This window comes from Danio rerio, chromosome 1 (genome assembly GCF_049306965.1).
Source record: "Danio rerio strain Tuebingen ecotype United States chromosome 1, GRCz12tu, whole genome shotgun sequence".
Lineage (NCBI taxonomy): Eukaryota > Metazoa > Chordata > Actinopteri > Cypriniformes > Danionidae > Danio > Danio rerio.
Genome location: NC_133176.1, coordinates 40,717,492 through 40,741,470, shown reverse-complemented (window position 1 = coordinate 40,741,470; position 23,979 = coordinate 40,717,492). Strand labels below are relative to the sequence as shown.

The 23,979-nt window shown below is 34.6% G+C and overlaps 1 protein-coding gene across 5 annotated transcripts in view; it reads right to left on the bottom strand.

Annotated features, from left to right (window-relative positions):
• galntl6 (polypeptide N-acetylgalactosaminyltransferase like 6) overlaps positions 1-23,979 on the bottom strand; it is a 727,623-nt gene that overhangs the window by 507,155 nt on the left and 196,489 nt on the right. For 2 of the 5 annotated variants that reach the window (XM_073948271.1, XM_073948265.1), the window contains exon 3: positions 852-952. The exons of the other annotated variants lie outside the window; for them this stretch is intronic. The gene's annotated coding sequence lies outside the window, so the exon portion shown is untranslated. The remainder of the gene's footprint in view (positions 1-851; positions 953-23,979) is intronic. 5 annotated transcript variants of the gene reach the window in all.

Below are 23,979 nucleotides of genomic sequence, written 5' to 3'. Positions count from 1 at the left end.
ACCACTGCACCATCCATAGATATCCTATGTGCCAAAAGTCTAGCGTTACTTCCACTTTAGGGTGAGGGAGAAAGTACTTTCCCAAATAGTGTGCTGTCTGCATTAGACTGTGTGGACTGTGGACGTGCTGTTTTAACGCTGAAAACCTGAATATCCCCTAGGATGCGATCGTGCACTCGGGACCTAAACTTGTAGACTGAATAAGATATTACTTTCCCCAATGAAATATATGAGAACCTTTCAGTTAGTGAAAAAGAAATGTATTGCGTCTATACAAATTTCATTTTCAGTCACCGGGGGATTAAACAAATGAAAAATTCTCACCCTTCTCAAAGTGCTATTCCCAACATTATTAAAAACAAAGATGGAAAGAGTATAATTAAATATATTTCCAAATATAAAAGACTCAAATTGCATCAAAAAATAATCTAGCTTCTTATCTTGTGTTGAAAACAAAGAGTAAAACAGCTGGGCCTGTTCATTTTAAATCATCATTAAAGCTTATCCTGCATTGTACTGTAAATGATCCATACAATATTGCCATATTTCCTCTTTGTTCTTGTTTGAAGATCTCTTTATTTAACCCCCCCTAAAACCAGCCACTCACATTAACAGGCAGTGTTATTTTCAGCTAGGTGTCTTCTATGGACTTATTTGGCGAGATAAAAATAATTACCAGCCATTGATTCAAAAAGTCTTTTCTAATGTTCGTTATATTCCAGACTGACATAATGGGATTCTGTAAATGCCATCAGTGAAGCCATTTGTGTTGCGCCGCCACAAAAGAAGGCTGCTTGATTGGCAGATGAGAAAATCATTATATTGAAGTCATACATTAATAATCCTCCTACTTTATCTGAAGATATGGGGACTGTCAGCAGCTCCTTGCACATCAAATTAAAAATGGATCCATGCTGGATGCGAGCAGACAGATGGTGTCCACCCATCTAGCCTGAGAAAAAAAAAATTACGAAATGAAAATATGTAGATGTGAATGACTGAGAGAGAAGCAGAAAAGAGCTATTGATCGGACACAGCCTTTTCGTGATGAGCTATTTTGTGCAAGTGACTGTGTGGTCTTATCATTAAAGCCTTATATTGAACTACAGTGAATTTTCTTTTATTTGCTTGTTTGTTATTTGCAACTTGCATTTGATTGTTTCTACAGTGACTTGCACAGTCTGCAAGTGTTATAAACTTTAGATTTTCTGCATGGAGCCTTAAAGCCAATAAGGCATGAAAAATAACAATATACAATACCTGACAAAAGATAATAACTTGACTTTTAGTTACTTGGAAAAGTGGAAGTAAGACGATTTTTTCAGTGAATCACCAAACTAACTGCGCACCTATCATCACAAAAACTGCAGAAGACATACTGGAACTCACATGTACCTAAGATTTTCACAGAAATTAGTCAGGTTTGTTAAAGGAAAAATTATGGTTTAGGGTTACATTCAGTATGAGGGCATGCAAGAGATCTGCAGAGTGGCTGGCAACATCAACAGCTTGAGGTAGTATCAAGACATTTGTGCTGCCTATACCATCACAAAACACAAGAGAGTGCAAATTCTTCATAGTACAGACGTGGACATTATTGAGCATGTCTAGGTAAAATGAAGGAGGCATTGAATATGAATACAAAGAAGCTTGATGAACACTCGGAGTCCAGCAAGAATGCTTTCTTTGCCGTTCCAGATGACTTTATAAAAACTTGAGTCATTGCAGAGATGTATGGATTCAGTCGTCCAAGCTCATAGGAGTCATGCACAATTAAAATTCTTTTTCCACTACACCATGACTTATATTTAGGCCCACATGGAATCTGTGCATGCATAATTCTGCAAATTTTCCACAGAATTCCGCAGATTTCAGCAGATTTTTAGCCCATTATTAATTCTGTTTATGTGCTTGAATAAATGTGTAAATCTGAACTTTTTATATAGTTTTTATTCAGTAATTTATTACTTTTTGAATCAGAAATCCGCAGATTTTTACCAAAATTCTCCGCAGAAATAGCAAAAAACGTCCGCAGATTCTGTCTGGCCCTGCTTATATTCTACACTGTACATTATTTCTGTTAAGTGACAAGACTTTTAAGCAAAGTCAGACCTTACTGTCCTAATTAAATAATTAAAATGGTTTATTTTATTTTAGTAAAATGAGCATAATCTACAGGCCCTTGTCTTTCAAATAAACCACATCTGTCAACTAGATGATCAACTAGAACATGATCAACTAGAAGTCAATTTATTATTTGTTGTTCCCAAAACTTAGGGAGACAGAATAATATATATCCTAATATAGCCTTTAAATGTCACTTTAAGCTGTACAGAAGTGTCTTGAAAAATATCAAGTAAAATATTATTTACTGTCCTCATGACAAAGATAAAAGAAATCAGTTATTAGAAATAAGTTTTTAAAACTATTATGTTTAGAAATGTGCTGAAAAAATATTCTCTCCATTAAATATAAATTGGGGGAAAAATAGGCGCTAATAATTCAGGGGGGCTAATAATTCTGACTTCAACCATATACTGTATATATATACTGGCTGTATGACATTTTTTTAATACAGGTTATTGTTTGTCAATTGATTGCAAATTATTCATATTAGGGTTGTGTTTATAGACAATGCCATCGTCTATCGCCGACATTACAATGCTGAGCTGGCCTTGTGATCCTCCGCCCCGCCCCCGTCGCAGCAGCAACCCGCTCGCGAAAAATACACACTTAGGGCCTTTTTACACTAATACGTTTTAGTTTTAAAAGTCATTTTAGAATGAAAAAGATCACCGTCCACACTGGCGTTTCATCTAGTATTTCTGAAAACCCCTACTTCCACACTATACAGCTGAAAACGCACATACAGTAACGTGACCACACATAAACACAAAAACAAACACACACACACACACACACAGGCATGCACTGCTACATACGTGCACATCTGTTCTGTGTATACAAAACGTCATATTTAATTAATCTTGTCTCTATCTAATGACTCTTCTGTCCATTGAATCTATCAGGTAACGTGTCAGTGTCAATACACTGCTTCAATCTTTCACTTTCATGCATCTACTTAGTCATTTTAGTGAAAACCTCAGATACTATTAGTTGGTTCCTGTTGGTTGTGCATCTTTTTACCAACCAAGTTTGTCGACACCATTATAACGACAGTTCGCTCTGCCTATTCATGCCAAAGTCCCGCGGAAAAATTGATTGACAGGTGGTAATTTGTGTGTAAGTTATCTTTATTTATTTGTGATTTGGTTATGGGTAAAACAAAGACCATCTGGTTCAGGTAGTTGAAGCAGTAAGCTTCAAATAATTAATTTGTTATGAATTCATTAATTAATTATTCATAAATAATGAGTTCACCGATGTCATCATCCATCGTAATGTTTTACATTAGACATCGTACAATGCCAAATTGGTTGACATCGCCCAACTTTAATTCATATAGAGCATATCTTTCATTTAAGCATTCATCAAATATCCATTTATGTTGTTGTAGTTTTACTTCTGAATGTGAAATTATAATGTTGTCATAATTATAAATAGTTATTCCAATAAAATGGCAGACTTCTCTCTATCTCGTGGTGAATGACTTCTTCAATCATTTACTCTGATTAATACTGCCTCCACAACTGCAAGCACGTATTAATTTTTTAATCACAAAATCTAATCAACAGCTGATGGACAGAACCAATCCTCACCCTACTTTTTTTTTTTTAGTCCTGCAATCTGTTACGGTCAGATAAACACCACAGTAGAGAAGAGAGAATATATTACTACTTCTGTTTCACTGCAGATTTAATGATTTAAAATGTCACAATGTAATTGACCTTTCACTAGGCTCCGCCCCTGTGTTATTGATGCTAAATAAGAATATGCTTACAGATGCATATACAGATCATTGCATACGAAAGAGCTGATGGCTGCAATGTAATGTTATCTAGAATTTTTTGACTGTAAAAGGTGTCCTTGTTACATGCATTTCATGTAATTACAATGATGATTAGATTTAATTATGCATAATCAAATGCAACTAACCCTAAAACTTACCCAAATGTATTCGATAAGAGAAAATGCACATAAATTACGGTGGAAAAACTTTTTAATTCCATTTATACTTTTGATATTTGGCGCCAGTTTATCAGGAAGTAACAATATTGTTCTCTTTGACTGGAGTTCTTTGATGGAAGTGTTGCATTATGTGCACGTCTTTTATGCAATATTCCAGTTTTGCGCATAAAGTTAATTTTTGGATGAAACTACAACAAGGACACCTTCAAATAAAAAAAATGCATATAGCGTTATTTGTGAACGTAAACAAGACTGTTCCTAAACTTACAACAACTATGATGACCTAAGGTGGCATTTTGGTATAGAATTGTGATATTAAAGGGATAGTTCACCCAAAATTGAAAAATCACTTAATTTATTGACAAATTTAGCAGTCACAGTCTTTTCATGAGCAGCAATATTAGTTTCATCTCTGTATATGGATGCTCTTTAGCGATGGTGAACGTGGTATTAGTCACACAGTATCGCAATAATTAAATGAAGGATTAAAAAATGTTAGAACATCTCCTGCTTAAAATGTGTAGATTCAGACTTAAAAAACTGGAAGTCTTTTATCCACTCTTTGAAAAGTGTAAATGCTGGATTGACATTTACCACATGATCAATAATCAGGATGTGCCATTATTTGTAACTTTAGCTGGTTTCTAAAACTAAATCTGTCACTGCTGTTTTCATTCTCTTCTATCCAGACCTTTACGTTTTCACAGCTGTAGCTCCCTGTCATTGGAACTGAGGGATTTACAGCTGATATTAACCAATCCATTCGCATTCTGTTCTAGCGCAGTGGGCCAATAAGAAGAGCTTGAAGCCAGGGCAAGCATTGCGGGTCATATCCACAGCTATAAATGTACCGAAACCAAAATGTTCCTAAACGCCAGACCCGCTGTTGGTTATAGGAGGATAACATTAACGTTGTAGCCATTTTGCGAGCTAGTGCAGGATGTGCCTTACTTGAGTAGTGTTTGGAGGTGGGCGGGGAATTTAGCATGTTGCCTGTCATTTGGTATGCCTTGCTGAGCATTGTTGCACTGAAAACATTATATTTTGTACACTTATTTTCTTTTATCTTTCTAGAAATTAGTCTGAATCATTCGGCTTGTAATACATACCGAACTGAAAGTCTCATACCGAACGGTTCAATAAAAATACGTGTATTATTACACCCTTAATATATATATATATATATATATATATATATATATATATATATATATATATATGTATATATGGAAATATAGAAAAAAAATGCATGCATTAGTTGATAATGTGGCTACTGATTTGTTATTAATCGATTGAATTCCATTTGATGTACTTAAAAAAAATGTTTATTTGACAACAAATGTCATGTGGCTGGAAACCAGCAAAATTGTAATATTGATAAAATCAACAGTGCAGTGCAGGCAACATATTTCTCCGTGGGTGTTTCCATGTTTGTGCGAGTTTGTTATTGACACTAACACCGACAGCTGAGCCTTAATGCTTTGTCCAGTGGAAATGTGGCTAACAGTATGTGTGTGTTTGTTTGTACAAGAGAAACAGCTAGATGATGGAAGTATGTACTTCCAGTAAATAAATCAATCTAGCAACAAATAGTTACATTTATAGTATTTTTTTTTAATACATATGTTTGTTTTTTGCTTTCTCAATGCCTTTATGAGGTTTGATTCTTTATCTGCTATAAGCTACAGCCTTTTAAATAACTCAAAACATTCAGAGTGGTTATATAATAGTTTAGTTGTGCATTTGAGCGTAATTGCACACCTTACTACGGTATGTTTATCAACTAATTATTATCAAGCATTCAACAGCCCTGTGAAATCAATTACCTTTAAATCCACAGCTTAGACAAACAGTCCCTAGTGCATCTGGTGTTTTTGTTGCATAATCATATTGTATACTTGTCGGCAAAAACTCACACATGAGCTGACCTTGGTAGTTTACAACTTAAATCAACTAAAGCATTCAAGATATGCACTGTTATGAACTCTGTTATGACACACTGTTCACCTCCACTGTAAAAAAATAGCATTAGCTCAAGTAAGTTGCAAGTTACGCCATAATTTGTATAAATATCATCAGAGGCAACCATATGAAACTTTTTTACTTGTGTCTCTCACTTGTGATAAGCACAATTTTCTGCTACCAGTGTCATGATTATGCTGCAGTAAAAGCTTCCTTGTGGGCAGCTTAGTGGGTTAGCTCAACCAAAACTAAAAATTAAGATATTAACTGCTCTGCCTCATGTGGTTTCAAACCCCTGAGACCTTGTTCATCATTGAAACACAAATGACAATATTTTAGGTGTAATTGAGATCTTCCTCATAGAAAAACACATTGAAAACAAATCATATGGCTTCAGTGGTTCATTTAGAACAATAGCTAGGTATAAGAATACTTTTGTAAGCACATTAACTCTTTCACGCGTATGATCACACCAGTGTGATCAGCCTTGGCTGGTCCCTGAAGCATACGATCACACTGGCATCAAAGCACACGTCATCAACTGCTAAAATTCGAATCTGACAGCACGCGCTGAGCAAGAGCAAGAGGTATGCAGCACTTGTCATAAATCACAATTTATCCATGCTTTCAAACATTCATTCATTCATTTTCTTTTTGGATTAGTCCCTAAATCGCCACAGCGGAATGATCTGCCAACTTATTCAGCACATGTTTTACGCAGCGGATGCCCTTCTAGCTGCAGCTGCAGCAAACAAATAACATTTATTTTAGGTTTCAGACATTCAAATAGACTACAACTACAAGCAAAACATCCCATTTAGGGTTTGTAAAACACACGCAAATGTCCATGGAGATGCCGATAATAATAATTTTTTAATATAACTGGATGATGTGCTTTGCTCATGTAAGATACACTGTTCATGTTACTAGAATATTTATATTTATATTTTTTTTCCTCTCCCAGATAAATAGTTACTTACCTTCATGTATTACGGAAGAAAATTATGACTAAACATGACTTAAATCCAGCAGCTCAGATTAATTTTTTTGGTTGTTGCTAAGAGATACAGCCGTGATCAGAAGTTAACAATGATTATTTATATTATTATAATATTATTATGATGATGTATATAATATGATCTTATTTATTATTATTAATATTATTTGTCGTACACTGTCACAAAAATTCTGCTCAATATATTCCTCGCTGCAGAAGAGGGTAAAGTCTAGATGGGATCTAGCTAAGGATACTCACATCAATAATATATTTACATTGCCATGAGGGACGGGTTTAAGGTTGAAGTAGGGGTAGACGCTAATAAAAAGCAACTAATGCGTCATTTAATAAATAATAGAAATACTTCGCGTTAACTTGCATCACAGCTGTAACCCTTCCAGCAACAATGGTGGCGCTTATTATCATTCATATAAAAATGAATACAATTATTTTTAAGCTGTTTAAAAAACAGAATATTTGTTCTATATTTGAGAGTGTGAGTATCAGAATTTTCACAATATAATTAGAACATTTGTCATTATTTACAGAAAAGGGCAAAATGAAACAAAATGCAATATACTGTAAATTTAGATCATTAGGGCGGGTGTGTCACAAGAGAAACTTGAGAGTGTCACGAGAGAAACTTGACGCCTCAACATTCTATGCAACGATCACAAAAAAAAAAAAAAAAAAACCTCAGCCAGAAGGGTCAGCTGGAGTATTTGAAAGGGTTTTAAAAAAAATTGTATTTAAACGCTTTTTTATTTTTCCTTCCTTTAGTGTCAGTATAGGGTGCGCATAAGAGCAATGTGTTTTCTATGCATGTCATGCTTAACCATGCTACTAATATATATACACTACATACACATATCTTAGTTGAAGCTGTTGTGGTCACACCAAATGGATTTGCTATTTACAAGGCTGATGTTGTACATAAAACTGAATACTTCACTAGTGATAAATCGGATCTGCACACCTTGTACAATATTCCTTGTGGGTTGTTCTAACACTGATTTAACTTTAGAGTAATAATTTTAAAGTCAAAGCGCTACATAGTGTTGCTTTGTTTTATGCGTATACATATTCTTTTATGACTGTCACATTGACTTAAATTCTATCAATCTTCATAGTTTCAGCTAAAATCTTCTACTTAGGAAAAAAAGGCACCTTCATATTGAATTGCCAGAGTAAGAATTAGTAAAAAAAATAAATAAATAAAAGGAACAATCCACTTTTTCGTTTCCTTTCTTTTTTTGGAAATATACTTATTTTACAAGTCTTTTAACGTTAAGCAGTTGAGTTTTACCATTTTTTTTTTTATTTCATTCAGCCAATTTTCAGGTCTGTTAGGAACACTTTTAGCTTTGCATAAATTATTGATTTGGATTAGACCACTAGCATCTCGCTCAAAATATAAAAAAAAAAAAAAAAAATTAAATTTCAATCAAAAGAATGAGAGATGACACATGGCTTACACCACTAACACCTCTCAAAAATATGATGGACAAATGAACAGAAGGCTATCTTTCCTATCAGTAAGTAACCTGACATTTTGCAGCATTTTCATAAATTTGCATTTGCAACCAAATGCAGTGAACTTATTATTATATCAGTTACATTGCACCATGTCTGAAAGGTAAACGGCAACCGTTGCTAAGGTTCAACTGGCTGGTTACATTTCAGGCAGGACTAGGCAAAGGTCAATTATCTGTGCATATTAGGTTTTGTTGTGAGCTTTATACAAACATCAAGAGAGCAGGCAGTATTCTTCCAACAGTCATGTTCATGTGTTGAGATATTGGCACATGATTGAAATGTATTAAAAGATTTGACTGAAACAGTGTTTTATTTATACTTTTTTATTAAGTGTCCAATATCTTGAGGATGTAAATTGTAATATTATATTTGATTCAAAAGCCTAGAACTCAAGTGTTCATCATTTCCTTTCTTTTTTCTGACTCATTTGGGCTCATTCCTTAAATACATCATTTGTACTTCCCTCCTTTGCCAAGTCAATTCTCTGAAGCGACTTTATATTGCATATTTTTAAGTCAATTACTGCAGAATGAGAGCCAGCCTCTGTGAAAAAGGGCATAATATATTTTCTGCTAGTTTCTCCTCTGCTTTTCAATGAGCGAACCGTCAAAAAAAGCTTGTCTGCCTGCTCTCACACTGATCTTAGGGCAGCCGGCAGGGTCCCTGCTTGTATTGATTTCCTGTAAAGCAGCATTTGAGCCTCTGGTTCTCAGGGACACAAGGAGTCGACGTGTCCTCTGTGCTTCTGTCCAGGCTCTGATGGGGTTCAGTCTCCAAGAAGCACAACAGCACTGGGGATTCAAACCTAATTATTACTGCATTGCACCAGGGACCTATTGCAGTCATGTGGTGAGGGCAAGTGCAAACCATACAGGCCTCAAGAAATATTTGCGAATGAAGATCTGGAAGAAAAAGCCATCTTGCTTGAGCAAATATGCCAAGTATAATTTAGTAATATTTAGCCTATTTGTCTTTTTAAATCCATCTTCGAGTCCCTAATTGAATGTTTACTTAGAATTAAGAGGATCCATCTCAGTTCTAACTAATATTGAATGGCAATGAAGGATGCATACTAAAAAGCAGGCTGTGCAGATTCTGCAAAGGTTTTTTTTTCTTCTTTTTTTTTGGCATTCTCTGCACTGACTTTGTGAAAATTTATGAAATGCTTTTAAATATGAAATATGTTAAATGGAGCCGCAAAGTGCACTCTAATTGGTGGCTGAAAGTATAACTGAATAAGCCAAAAAATATTTAATATATACATCAATACATGAGAGAATGACAGACATGTGCAGGTTTCTGGAGAACTTTCTCTATGCAGATTATAGTAAGCTCATGTGTCTTTGCTGACAAAAGGTGTGATTTTTTTTTAAAATTAATAATCTGTAAAAAAAAAAAAAAAAAAAAAAAAAAAAAAACTTAAATAAAAATAAATAAATGAAACAACTGATTTGAACCCGAGCAGACAGACCATATACAAACTGCACTCAGATATTTCAAAGCTAAATACTAAGGCATGTATTTTCAGGCTGATCTCACAAGTAAACGTAACAATTTAACTATTTTAAATTTGTCAGTTTAGTGACTAATTCGTACAAATTCAATCATACAAAAATGTATGATTTCAAAAAGGAGATGTGGCACCCAACCCCGCCCCTAAACCCAACCTTCATTGGGGGATTTGCTAATCGTACTAAAATGTACAAATGAGATTGTATAAATTTATTATTAATTTATTAATTTGATACAAAGATGATATAACATACATACTGTAAATGCATGTAATGTTCATATGTTTTATAAAAAAAAAATCTGAATATTAAAAACTTTCAAGGATTTAAGAATATGATGACCGCTTAACGCACAATAACAGTCTTGTGAAAGCGTCCATTTTCTTGTTGCAAACAAAGGCTGAAACTTCAAATCACAGTATGTGGTTTTATCATGATATTAATGATATTAAGCGGCAAAAAAGGTTACTTTTACTGGTGTAATAAAAAAAAAAAAAACTTTAATACAAAATATATTACTGTTTCTATGTTAATACTACTTAAAAAAACACACCTCAATTATTATTATTATTATTAACACTTTAAAATAACAACACTATCAATCGTTTGTTACCATTAGCAGATAGTGAATTCATTATCTGTTAAGCATTAACTCCACATTAATAGAGGTTAGTAAGCAGTTTATAACTGCAGCTACAAATGCTCTATTCTAGACTTATGAGAGCATATATAATGTACTTAATGATTGTATTTTTGTACTTTGTTAATTATATATTTTTTTTCATTACTAAATTAAGTATTTCATAATTTACAAACCAGTTACTTGAGAAAAGTGGCTGGTTTTTAAAGTCATTCAGAATGAGTTAGTAAATAATTATTAAATTATTCAAACTAACATTTATATATCTTATTATTCAGGCATATACTAATAGTTAGTTTGTATGTTAATAAATGCTTTATCAACACAACTTCATGCACTTTTGTGAGCTAATCTAAAGTGAGGACTATTTATGCTTTATAAATGACGATTAAAGACTCAGCTATATTCTAAACAGGAAAAATAAAGTAAACGACTTTATTAATTTCTATTCATTTGAAGATACACAAATGCAACTATCAAATGAAAAATTTATCTTTGCAACCTTATCTATGATAAAATAACTGTATAATTTAAACTTTGATAAATAACACTGAAATGTATCATAATATATCATTAAATTATTATAGTGTTGTTTTATCCAGTTTTATGTTGTATTTTGTCACAACTGTAATACAACAGTGTTTAAACTTTACAGTAATTTCACTTTTTAGATTAGATTGCAAAGATGTATTTTTCATTTGATACCGAGCCTTTATTTGCCATTTATAAGGGATTTATAAAGCATAAATAGTCCTCACTTTAGATTAGGTCACAAAACTGGAAGAAGTTGACTTAATAAAACATTTATTAACATACAAACTAATTATTACTATATGCCTGGATAATAACATATTAATTTTGATTTGAAAGTGTTAATCATTTACTGAATGATTAAAAAAAAAACTCTTAAAGACAAAAGATTTGTAAATAACATAATTTAGTCCTGAAAAAATGAATCAGTAACAACGTGTGAAAGTGCAATTATTAAGCACATTATAAATGTGCTTATAAGTCAAGAATAGAGAGTTTGTATCTGCAGTTGTAAAATGCTTACTAATGTCTAATAATGTAGAGTTAATGCTTAACAAATAATGAATTCACTATTTGCTAATGCTTAATAGATCAGTGGTCTGCAACCTACGGGCCGCGGACCGGTACTGTATTGTATTGGACATGTTGTATTTTATTGGACATGTTTTAAACATTAGCAGGGATTTTGTGTGAGACTGAGCCTGCGCCCTCACCAAGCTGGTGCACGATCACCAGTCTTTGCTGTTAAAGGAGTTTGAGCGCTACTTCCCAACCTCAAAGGACCCACATACGGCCAAGGAATAGATATGTGACCCATTTGTCAACAAGCCAGCTGAATCCAGCATGTCCGTGCAAGAAGAAGACCAACTGCTGGAGATCGCAAATGACGGCGCCCTTAAAACAGTGTTTGAGACAACAACTCTGCCGGTGTTCTGGATTAAAGTCATGGCAAAATACCCAGAGTTCGCTAACACAGCGCTGAAAACCCTGTGTCCAAATGTCCAACACCCTATCTGTGTAAAGCGGGTTTTTCTGCAGTGACAGCCTTAAAAAAGGCAAAGGAGTAGACTGGACATAAGCAACACACTTTGGGTGTCAATAGCCCCTTTCACACATTGATACCGGTATGGAAAATTTCCGGAAAGACTTTACCGGTAAATTTAAAAAAACGCTGTTCACACAGGTGAGGACGTTACAGAGTTTTTCCGGAAAAGAGCATTCGCACATCCATTGCAAAATACCGGTAATTCTAACATCATTAACCAGAAATGAGCTCTAAATGGCTGCGCTTGTATTTGTAAACATTTGACTACATCACAAACTCAGTGGATGGATCCGTATTGTGAACAACTTCGATGAAAACATATAGAGAAACACTTTAGCATGTCGAGATGTACCTGTTATGTGTGTGTGCTGGTGCTCACAGGCTGTTTCACGAGCACACGCAAAGCTTGAAGGTAAACAAACTACGGCTTATCATAAGCATCTTATCGATAATTATTTACATCTGCCTAATTTCTAGCAGCTAAATGTGTCTGGAAAAATTTTCAAAGGCTTTTATTATCATAAACCGCGCGGACGTGAATGCGTCTGACTGTTCTGATTGGCTAAAGCATAAGTCTCACGTCAGCACGTTCTAGACGTGCCCGTGCTCTTTCCGGCAATGTTTCTTCTACCATTACGCCTGTTTCACACCGCAAGCATCAGCAGCGCGTGAGCAGAGTGTGAGCAGCGCGTATGTCGAGCTGTAGCAGCACGCAGGCGTTTGCCTTTCACACTAGCTGCGTATGCAGCGCGCAGCTCTTCAGCAGCTGCTGCAGAGATCAACCTATCTCTGTCTATTCTATCTAGTTACCCATGTCTCCCTATATACAAATACACTTCTATGCCCCTCCTATGCTGTTTCTTTAACCTGCAAATGTTTATTTTACAAATTTTATAGATCAAATAGTACTGTATGCTTCACAAGCTAACTTATATAAGAAGTGTCTACAGTCAGAGGATAATTGCCTGTGATATTATGTCATTTGTGTTTTGATTATCAGGTTGCTGTAGACCTAGTTATAATCATATTTATACAATATAGTTATAATGATATTTATACATGATCAAACTAGTGTAACTTTCTCCGCTTCAGTGATGTCCAGCGGCAGAATAACAGCTCGTTAATTCATGCTCGTGCAGATGATGAGACGGACAAAAGTAACCAATGCATGCCATTCTTTTACTTATTTTCGTGTTGTCAGATTCACAGTGCAAACAGCTCCCGGTAGAAATAACTCGAGTGAACATAAAACAAAGCCGATTAAAACTTTCTTCCTCTGCTCAGCTGCACAGAACACAGCGAGATCACATAATCCAGCATGAGTGTCGAACTACACTACCCACAATACACTTCGCTATGGACTACAAATCCCGTAAATATTCTATTTCCCCTCTCCTACAACACTAGTGTGCAACTTAAGCAAAACTGATACTAAAACTGTTTTACATTTGGTTTTGTAGTTCGGGTCTAAATAAATGTTTGTTGCCGTTTTTAATTGTTTTAAGTTCATTTGAATGACTATATATAAACCATTTGACATTATTAACGCATTTAATGGGTAAAATTGCTACTTTTTTATTGTCATTCAATGTGTTTTGGTCATTCTCAATGCACTGTCACTTTAATTGAGCGTGAGCAGCGCGTCAAAAATAGACCCAGCCCCGAAACTATCGCTGCACAGCTGCTTCGGCGACGTTCACGCCTCGCTCTGACGCGCTACTGCTGCGTGCGGTATGAAAGCTCTAATCTGTTAACATGGATGCCGAAAACATACACGCTGCACACGCTCTGCTCACGCACCGCTGACGCTTGCGGTGTGAAACAGGCGTTACACCCAGATGGGACCATCTCGTTGCAAAGAAACAAGCTCAGGGCTCACATTGATTTAGCGTTACAGATAGTTTTTGATGTTATAATATGTTATATTGTTGGAGCAATGTGTTAATAAAGTTCCATATGAGTACACAGTGGATTCACGTTTTATTATTATTATTATCTTTTAAACCCCCGGTCCACAGTAAAATTGCTAAATTGTCCGTAGTGTATGAGTGTGAATGAGTGTGTGTGTGGATGTTTCCCAGAGATGGGTTGCGGATGGAAGGGCATCCGCTAGATAAAAACGTGCTGGATAAGTTGACGGTTCATTCTGTTGTGTCAACCCTGGATTAAATAAAGGGACTAAGCCGAAAAGAAAGAAAGAAATATGAATTCATGTACAGATTAAGCTTTAATTATATTGTTCACTTAAAATGATTTTTGTCAAATAAAAGATTTGTTTATGTCATCCACCATAATTCTGTGGGTCAAAATATCGGTTCAGGCATTGTTTTGCTACCGTTTTAAGAGTATCGATTTAGCACCAGTATCGAAATAACCCCAAACATAACCCAACCCTATAGTTCACGATATTCTAATCTAAATTTTTTGTATAAAATAAACACAGGTGCATATTAAAAGGTGTTCCTTTTTCATTTATATTTAATCAAAATGGACCAGTAGAGTATTTTTGTGTAGAAAAATAAAAAATAAATAAACAGAAATGCACCAAACATCCTTATTTATGAGCCCTGGACATATGCTAGTTTTGCACAAAGCAGAAATAAATGGTTCTCACTCTGCAGATAACAGTTCTGTACTGGCAAAACACCTACGAGATTTTGGCCAAATTTTGCAATACGCCCAAACAGACCAGAATACATTTCTATCTGTTATATATTAATGGAGTCATTTGAGTTAGCTGATATATCACAGAACAGAAGGCTGCTGATTGTCGGACGGCGCATCATTGAGTGAAGCAGTGGCCGTGATCGTAAAATAGTGTCTGGGCTGGTTTAGCGAGAGAGACAATTTCTATCATCCCCTGTAGCGAGCAGTTAAAGATCAGCCAAGGCTGCCCAATCATTGCTCCAGATTGCCTATCAATTTTACTCAGTGTTAACTTTCTTGTGTGGAGGTGTGGGCTTATTTTTTTATTTATTTTATCAGCAGGCTGTTGTTAAAGATACACAGACGCTGAAAGGATTGAATTTAGCTTGATTTTGCCAAACGTTAATGAAGCGCTACTCCACCTCACATTTCCCCCAATTAAATGGTGCGTGTAGAGCTTTATCCAAATGCTGTTTCCTGAATTCGGGTGGATAATGAACAAGCTCAACATTGGACTTTCTTTTTTTTCCTCTCTCCTTTAAACCACAGAAAGCAGAAAATGAAACCATTTACGTTACTTGCTTAACATTCTCTCTGGCATGACCTCATTTTGCATGGCTGTGCCGTTCAGCACAAGCACTTCTGTCGGAACACATTTCTCATTACAAAAAAAAAGAGAGAAAAATCCTCTGTAGAAGAGAGGTCTGTGTATTTTTTATGCGGATGAGGTGCTCGGCTGGTGTTTGAGGGGAAGTTAAAGTGACATCTGATTGCAGTCCATATAAAGTACCTGTTAAATAGTGAATATTAATGAGGCAGGACTAGGTGTACCCAAGCGATGACTCCTCTATTTAAATCCTGTTATATGTCCGTGATGAATTTTTCCACAAAACAGGAGAGAAAACCAGAGTCGTCCATTACTAATGCATCTACTGTGTGCTACACAAAGAGAATTTCCAACAGCAGCCATACAGCAAACCTGGAGATGTCTGAAAAGTTTTTTCTAGGTTAGTATAACAGCAGAAGGTCGACACCTTTGCTCGGTTTCATGCAAAGAAGCAGCTGGCAAACAGGAAAACTGCTTGAAGCAAACACGGCTTGTACCTAATGATTATTTTACAACATGGATGCAAAAAAAAAAATAAAAAAAAAATCTGTACATACAGTATGAGAGTGCTTTAACATCTGTGGTTCGGTTCATTTGGTCCGGACCAAGGGCAACAAATGATACAATGCAGTTTTTTCTGCCATTTTGGGGTCCTTTTTGATTGGTCAGAACTAACGTACGAGAAAATGCCAATCGAACTCCCACATGTAAACAAACCGGCAGACACGAAATGTTGCTTTTTATGGAGGGACGATTGCGCTGGCTGATTGCATCCTTGGTCCTAGTATGCTATATAGCAAGGCTATTCAACTGGCGGCCTGCAGGCTGAACACGGACCCAGAGGCAATTTGTTCCGGCCCTCCAAATAGTGTGACCAAGACATTACAAATAAATTTAGTTCAGTCGAAAAACAGTCGCTATAGTTATGAAGTGACGTGCATCTGTTCAATACAGCACGAGCTGCAGTTAAAGGCTGCGCAGAGAGTGAGTCACCTGACATTAAGCGAGTGGTGCGAGCAGCCGGAAATATTTAGATATGTTTGTAAAAAAAGCCCTTTTGTATAATGCACTGATATCATTAATAGGTATGCAATGATTAGCCGATTTCCCTATTAACCCCGCTTTTATTCTTTAAAGGCTTCCCAATGCCGCATTTCTGTTGCAAGGAAAAAAGCTGCTGCAACTAAACAAAGTTATGCTAATACGCACGCACGTTGGATTAATTGTGGCAGCAAGCTGTTGACATATTGCTTCTTATACAGTAGAAATTATCTCACGCTGTAGTGGTGAGTTGAGCATGGCTTTCAGTGCAATGTAAACAAAAGATGTTAGACAAATTATTACAAATTATTAAAATTATTATGTATTTATAAACGCAGATAATAACAACAGTTTTTTTTATTCTTAGCTCATATATATATATATATATATATATATATATATATATATATATATATATATATATATATATATATATATATATATATATATATATACAYATATATATATATATATATATATATATATATATATATATATATATATATATATATATATATATATATATATACATATATATATATATATATATATATATATATATATATATATGTATATATATATATATATATATATATATATAAATATATATATATAGCTTAAACTCACATTAGACAAATAAAAAAAAATAATAAAAATTTATTATTCATTGTTCATTCATTGTTCTGTCATTTATTTTCATTGTAAAATTATCACTCATGTTTAAATAAAAAAAATCTAATTTTCATTTATGTTTTATTGCAAAGAGAGCAATGGACTTCTGTTTTTTTTTTTTTTTTTTTTTAAATATTTTGTGCTGTACAGGATAAACTGGTTACAGCAGGAAAGCTGTCCATACGGAGGCGAGGGGTCAGCTGGTAAGTGCGAAAAGGAATGAAGTCAAACCGCCTCATAGCACTCATTTAAAAATTGAAATGCAGTCATACTTATGTTGGACATAGTCATCTTCCGGAATTATTACCAATGATCCATCAGGTAATGTTTTTGTTTCTCTCTCTCTCTCTCTTTGTTTAAAAATGTTGGTAAATCGCTTACAACAATTATTTTTCTTCCACATCCTATAATGCACAGCACATCGTACTATGGCAGCTGGATTAGTCCAGTTCATTTGAAAACGCACCAAGACCTCCTCTTCAAGGAGGTCTCGGTACACTTTTTTGCTCCGCTTTTGGTGAGCACTCGAGTGCTATTGCTACATTCACACCTGCCAAAACGAACCACACCAAGAGGGAAAATTAACTCTAGTTCGATTTAACCGAACTAAATAAGGCAGGTGTGAAAACACCCTAAGACACACTGATTGTGTAATCTTTAGTTTGCTTTCAAAGCTTTAAATTCATTCTTCTCTAAATGTCACCAGGGTAAACTGGAATAGCAGAAACATAAAAATGTTTTTGAAATGTCATGACAGCTGTAACAGCCCTTTCTGTTCTGATGCCTAGCAACCAGTGTTTGGGGACATGCAGTTTCCCTTTTTTTTTTTTTTTTTTTGGATGAATGCAGGGACATATTGCAAGAGCGTTGCTAAGCGAAAAATAAATAAATAAACAAACGTAAACTTCCGACTAGAATGTGATCACTCACCCTAGTGGGAGCAGCGAGATTTACTCATTGAAGAGAATCACAGTAGTGTCCTCTTTGAAATAATCAATCTTCCTCAATCGTGACACAACTCAAACTGCCCCATTTACTCCTCTAAATGTCCTCCCCAGCTTTATTACCCTTCTATCTGGAGCACTAAATGCTGTCAACGGGTGAAACAGTCTTAGACATGCTCTGCCAGCTTTTAGTTTCTTCCAACTTTGTCACCTTCCCAACTGCCCTCTCGATGGATAGATGGATGAATGAATTAATGAATTTTTGGATAAATGAATGAATGAATGAATCAATGAATAAATGAATCAATCAATCAATGAACCAACCAGCAAACAAATTAATGAACAAACAAACGACCAAACAAACCAATCATTGAATGAAATCAATCAATGCTTGAGTAAATGAAAGAAAAAAGGAAAAAACAATGCACGAATGAATGCACGAATGAATGAGTGAGTGAAATCAATCAATGTGAATGAATGAATATAATCAGTGCAAGAATGAATAAATTAATGACAATGAATGAATGAATTCATTCATTCATTCATTCATTCATATATTTTACTTAATATGTAAAGTGAGTGCATGTTTTTACCAAATCTAATATTGGATTTTATTTTAAATGTGTGTTTGTGTAAAACAATATAATTTGCAAAAAGAAATTAAGGGTTTTTCTCTAAAGAAGTTGTTACTCCACCCCGTTTAGAGCACCATTATAGGCTTTTTACTTTAAAACTAACGTGGTTCAAGCAATGGATCTGCTACAGAAAAACTACGGGTTTCGGGAAACACTCGTCACTACATAGTTCTTTTCCTAAACTATGCATCGTACTGATAGTTCAGCGGCGAGTTACATCATTGTTTGGGAAACGCACCCCAGATCTGTTCTGTCTGTAGAAAAGGTGGACACTCATCGTTCTGAAAAAAAAAAAAACATCAAAATTGATTGAAATGAAGTTCCATATAAAAACTAAATTGTTCTTTTTTGTTATTTGTTTAACTACTACAATATTACTTTTTTTTTTTTTATAAGCAGCTTTTTGGTTTTGAGTATAAAGAAAGACACCCCACAAGTATAGCTCTATCACTATTTAAAGTAAAAGAAAAAGAAAAAAACAAGATATCCTCTGTTATATATATATATATATATATATATATATATATATATATATATATATATATATATATATATATATATATATATATATATATATATATATATGACATTTATTTCATGTTTAAGAATGAACATTTTTTCTTTTTCAAATTAAGCATGCACGGCTGTGCTAAATATTTTGTCCAGTGCAGATGTTGATTTTATGTTATTAATATGGTCATATTTATTGAATTATATGTTTTACATGAATTATAGAATATTTATTGAATTCTATGCCCCATGAATCAACGTATTTGCCCATCAATGCTTAATATTACATTTAAAGACTTTAAAAGAAAACACTTCACACTTACTTTATTACAATTTTAATTTTTTTTACAACTATTTCTTTTTCAACAATGTAAAATTTCACATTTTAACTTAATGTCACAAAACGCTTTATTTACACACATCATTTTAATTTAAGGTTTATTCTAAACTTTGTGTGGTGCGGCATTATTTACTTAACTCGTTAGTGCATTTGAAATGCTGAATGGCTTACAGAAAGAACCTTACAGAGCCAAGATAGAGTTTGACTGTAGATTTTTTTTGTTTTGTTTAAGTAAAAAAAAAAATCTTAAAATGAAAACCTTTTATTTAAAAAAAAAAAAAAAAAAAAACATCCCATAATGTAAATAAGCTGTCATTTAATAAGAATATGTGAATAACTCAATTTGTTTGTTGAACTTTAAAATTATTAACCCAACTTGGAGGGAAGCAGGTTTGCCTTAAAGAAAGAAGGTCACTGGTTCAAGCCTCGGCTGGGTCAGTTGAATTGTCTAAATAGAATTGTCTAAATAAATTTGCAGCCCTGGGGCCTCATGTATCAACGCTGCGTACGTACAAAAACTTTGCTTACGCCAGGTTTCACGCTCAGAATCGATCACATTTAGAGAGGATTTACTAATGATGAAATTAACATGAGAATGTGTGTTGTTCCACGCCAACTTCATGCCTGGCCTACACACATTTCTTGTGCATGTCTGTTTTATTTCTATTGATGACTCCTAGAGGCAGTTGTGTTAAATTGCACTCTACAAAGTGTCATTGAGCCGTGCAATGGCAGCTGTATTAGACGGGTTCATCCGCATGTCTAGCAGGTATATAAGGTTTCCATACCATGCAGTTGACCAGCCAAGCATTAAAGCACAATTTGCAGCGGTCGCCGTTTTTCCCAATGTAATCTGAGCAATCTACTGCACACACAGTGGTATAAAGGCACCATCTGAACATGAATTTGCATACGTGAATCAGAAACATTTCCATTCAATAAACGTGCAAATAAAATATGACGCACATGATGGACTTATCAATAATTCCTACTTGTCTTCCTCATGATGAAGAGTATAGGCAAAATCTGATATGCAGCGGGGGAAAAAAAGAATGAGTTAATCGGACGCTGGATTCAAACCGAGTCCATGCTCGAATGTGTCAAAACATGGTACCATGCGTTTTACGAGCTACGCCACTCACGCAGTTAAAGGCGCTGCAAAATTTTACACCTATAAATCAAACTATTTCTTTTTTTAATCTACTCAGTGCGATGTTCTGACCCAACTGTGTTAACTGCATCAGCTAAACTTTCCCACTCAATTTTTTTCTTTTGTTATTAATTGCGGAGGACAAACTTATAAATAACACCGCTTTTCTCCAATCTTCCTCCGAAAGAAGCACCTTTAAATCACATTCTGTTCAAAGTTTCTCTTTTTGCATGCTTTTGCCATAGGCCTTTTACACACTTCCTGGTTCTGGTAAGCAAAACAATGTACCACAACATCCGGTTTCAATGCGACAGAGTAAGAAAGAATGGCCGGGTCATCTCATCGCTGTTATTGCAGCATTCCTGGCTGCTCCAACTCCAAAAAATTACACTCTTACTTTAATTTTCACGATTTCCCAAAAATCTAAGAACAGAGAAAATCATGGGTGAAATTATTAGAGGGGTTGAATGTCGTTTTTAAGTTAAATGCGGGAGTACGTTCGTTCGCTCTATGCACTTCAAAGCGGAGATCATGTTTTATCAAGGACTGGTGGTCTTAGTTTTATTTTGATGAGTAATTATAATATAGAAAAAACTCCAGTTAAGCTATCTGCCTTCCACAAACAAGTGCTCATCATGATCATTAATCTATAAGCATGATTTCTCCCCACATCGTTGTTTATTTTGTAATAATAGACAATACATACAAATGCAAACCTCTTTTTAAATTGGTTTGAAAACAAAATCATCCAAGAGAATATGCATGGGATGCTGCGTACGCAGTGTTTCATACATCAGAATTTTTTCCTGCGTACGCACATTTACAGCTTTGTGTGTACGCAATGCTTTAGTATTATTTCAACGCAAGTCTTCATACATGAGGCCCCTGGTCTCTCCTTCACAATCTCTTGCTATGTCTCTTTCAGGCAAACACATCTTCCTTAGATATACTCTCTGCACAAACATCTCCTAAGTCATCTGTATTTAGACGGGCTAATTTCACAGCAGATTTGAGGTGGATAGTTAGATTAATGTAGCATGGAAAAGCAGAGAGGTTGATGTGACCCAAATGCCTGTTCTTGGGCGACCAGTTCCAGCCCTCATGAAACGGATGAGAGACTGGCTGTAAACCCATTTCATGGCCAGATTTAACAGCCTTCTTGATTCTCTTAAACACACACACACACACACACACACAAACGCACACGTATGTCTTTATTTTCTATAACGTTTCACATAAGATGAAACTGCTTCTGCATGAAATTGAACATCCTGATACTTTTGTAAACTAAATGAGAGCCTAGAATGTGTCTTTACAGGAGACTATAGGCCACTATGGAGGGCTTTTTATTCTAAAGTTTCCGCAAATATATTCTACAAAGTTCATAAACAAATAACCAAGCTATTTCATAGATCCATCTGCTATGGTCACATACCGCCACAAAATTGCTATACACCGCTTTTATAAGAAAAGAGATACCTTGAAGGCAGTCGTAGAGAATAGCACATAAAAATTCTGTTCAATTATTCAGCTGTTACCTTATAATCTCACCGTATAGTAGCTGGTCTGAGATATTGTGTGGGTGGATAACCTTTTCTTTTCTTTTTTTTTTTTTGTGATGCTGTCATTGTCTCTAAAATATTACACATATTGTTCTTTATGCAAATTCAGCACCTGCAGAAGAATTCAAAATGCATGTCTCTTTCTGTTCTGCATACAGTATGTTGATTGTGTACAGTAGGTTCATGATTTAAAAACAAGAGAAACTTCAAGACAAATCTCTTGGAATAAAACAGTTTGAAAATATAAGAATGTGTAAGCATCGCATTTTTACTAAATATACTTTTATTATAGATATATTTGTTTAATTATATCTTAAAATGAAATAATTTGTCTATGTCATTTTATTTTATCTCTATGTTATCATAAATGTAACTATATATATATATATATATATATATATATATATATATATATATATATACACACAGTTGAAGTCAGAATTATTAGCCCCCCTGAATTATGAGCCCCCTGTTTATTTTTATCCCGAATTTCTGTTTAAAAGAGAGCAGATTTTTTCAACACATTTCTAAACATAATAGTTTTTAAACTTATTTTTAATAACTGATTTATTTTTGCCATGATGACAGGAAATAATATTTTACTAGATCTTTTTGAAGACACTTCTATACAGCTTAAAGTGACATTCAAGGGCTTAACTGGCTTAATTAGGTTAACTAGGCAGGTTAGGGCAATTAGACAAGTTTTTGTATAAAGATGGTTTGTTCTGTAGACTATCACAAAAAAAATAATAATAATAATTGCCTAAAGGGGCTAATAACTTTGTCCTTAAAATGGCCCTAAAAATAAAAAACTGCTTTTATTCTTGTCAAAATAAAGCAAATAAGACAGAAGAAAAAAATGTTATCAGAAAATAATTCTGAAAAATACTCTTTTCTCCATAAGAAAAAATATTATCAGACATACTGTGTACATTTGCTAGTTCTTTTAAACATCATTTGGGAAAAACATCATTTGGGAGATACAGCATGTCGGCATCCATCAGCCTGCCATACTGAGCATAGCAAAGACGGCTGACGTTCCACCACAAGATGGTGACAGATACCGCATAATAAGCCAATAGAAGAGGTAAGATCTGCGTACTTTTAAACTACAGCTGATCAAATCCTTATAAAATTGATGAGTGACATTCTATGTCGATCGGTCTCTTTTGTATGTTGCAATGCTGTATTTAAACCTTAGTAACTGTAGTGTGAGTGTGAGATGGGACTCACATATCGAGAATTTATGTATTTTGTGTTGGCCACTCTTTGTATAACCATGAGTTACTTTTGGGTTGGCCATCTGTTTGTTCAAATGAGTCTCCTGTTTTCGCTTCTGCAGACTAGTTCAGTAAAAAGACAGAAAAAAGAAATGCCCGCATGTGCTTAAAGCTTTTTCGTAACTCAAACACAACAATAATCTGGTAGAGTTTACGTTGATTTGGCTTTTTCAGTGTTAATTATTGTGATCTCCTGATTGCAACAGAGAAATACTGGGAAATGTCTCTACATTGTTTTGTCTTCACTTTAGACATTGCACAAGAGAATCATTCAAATTCTA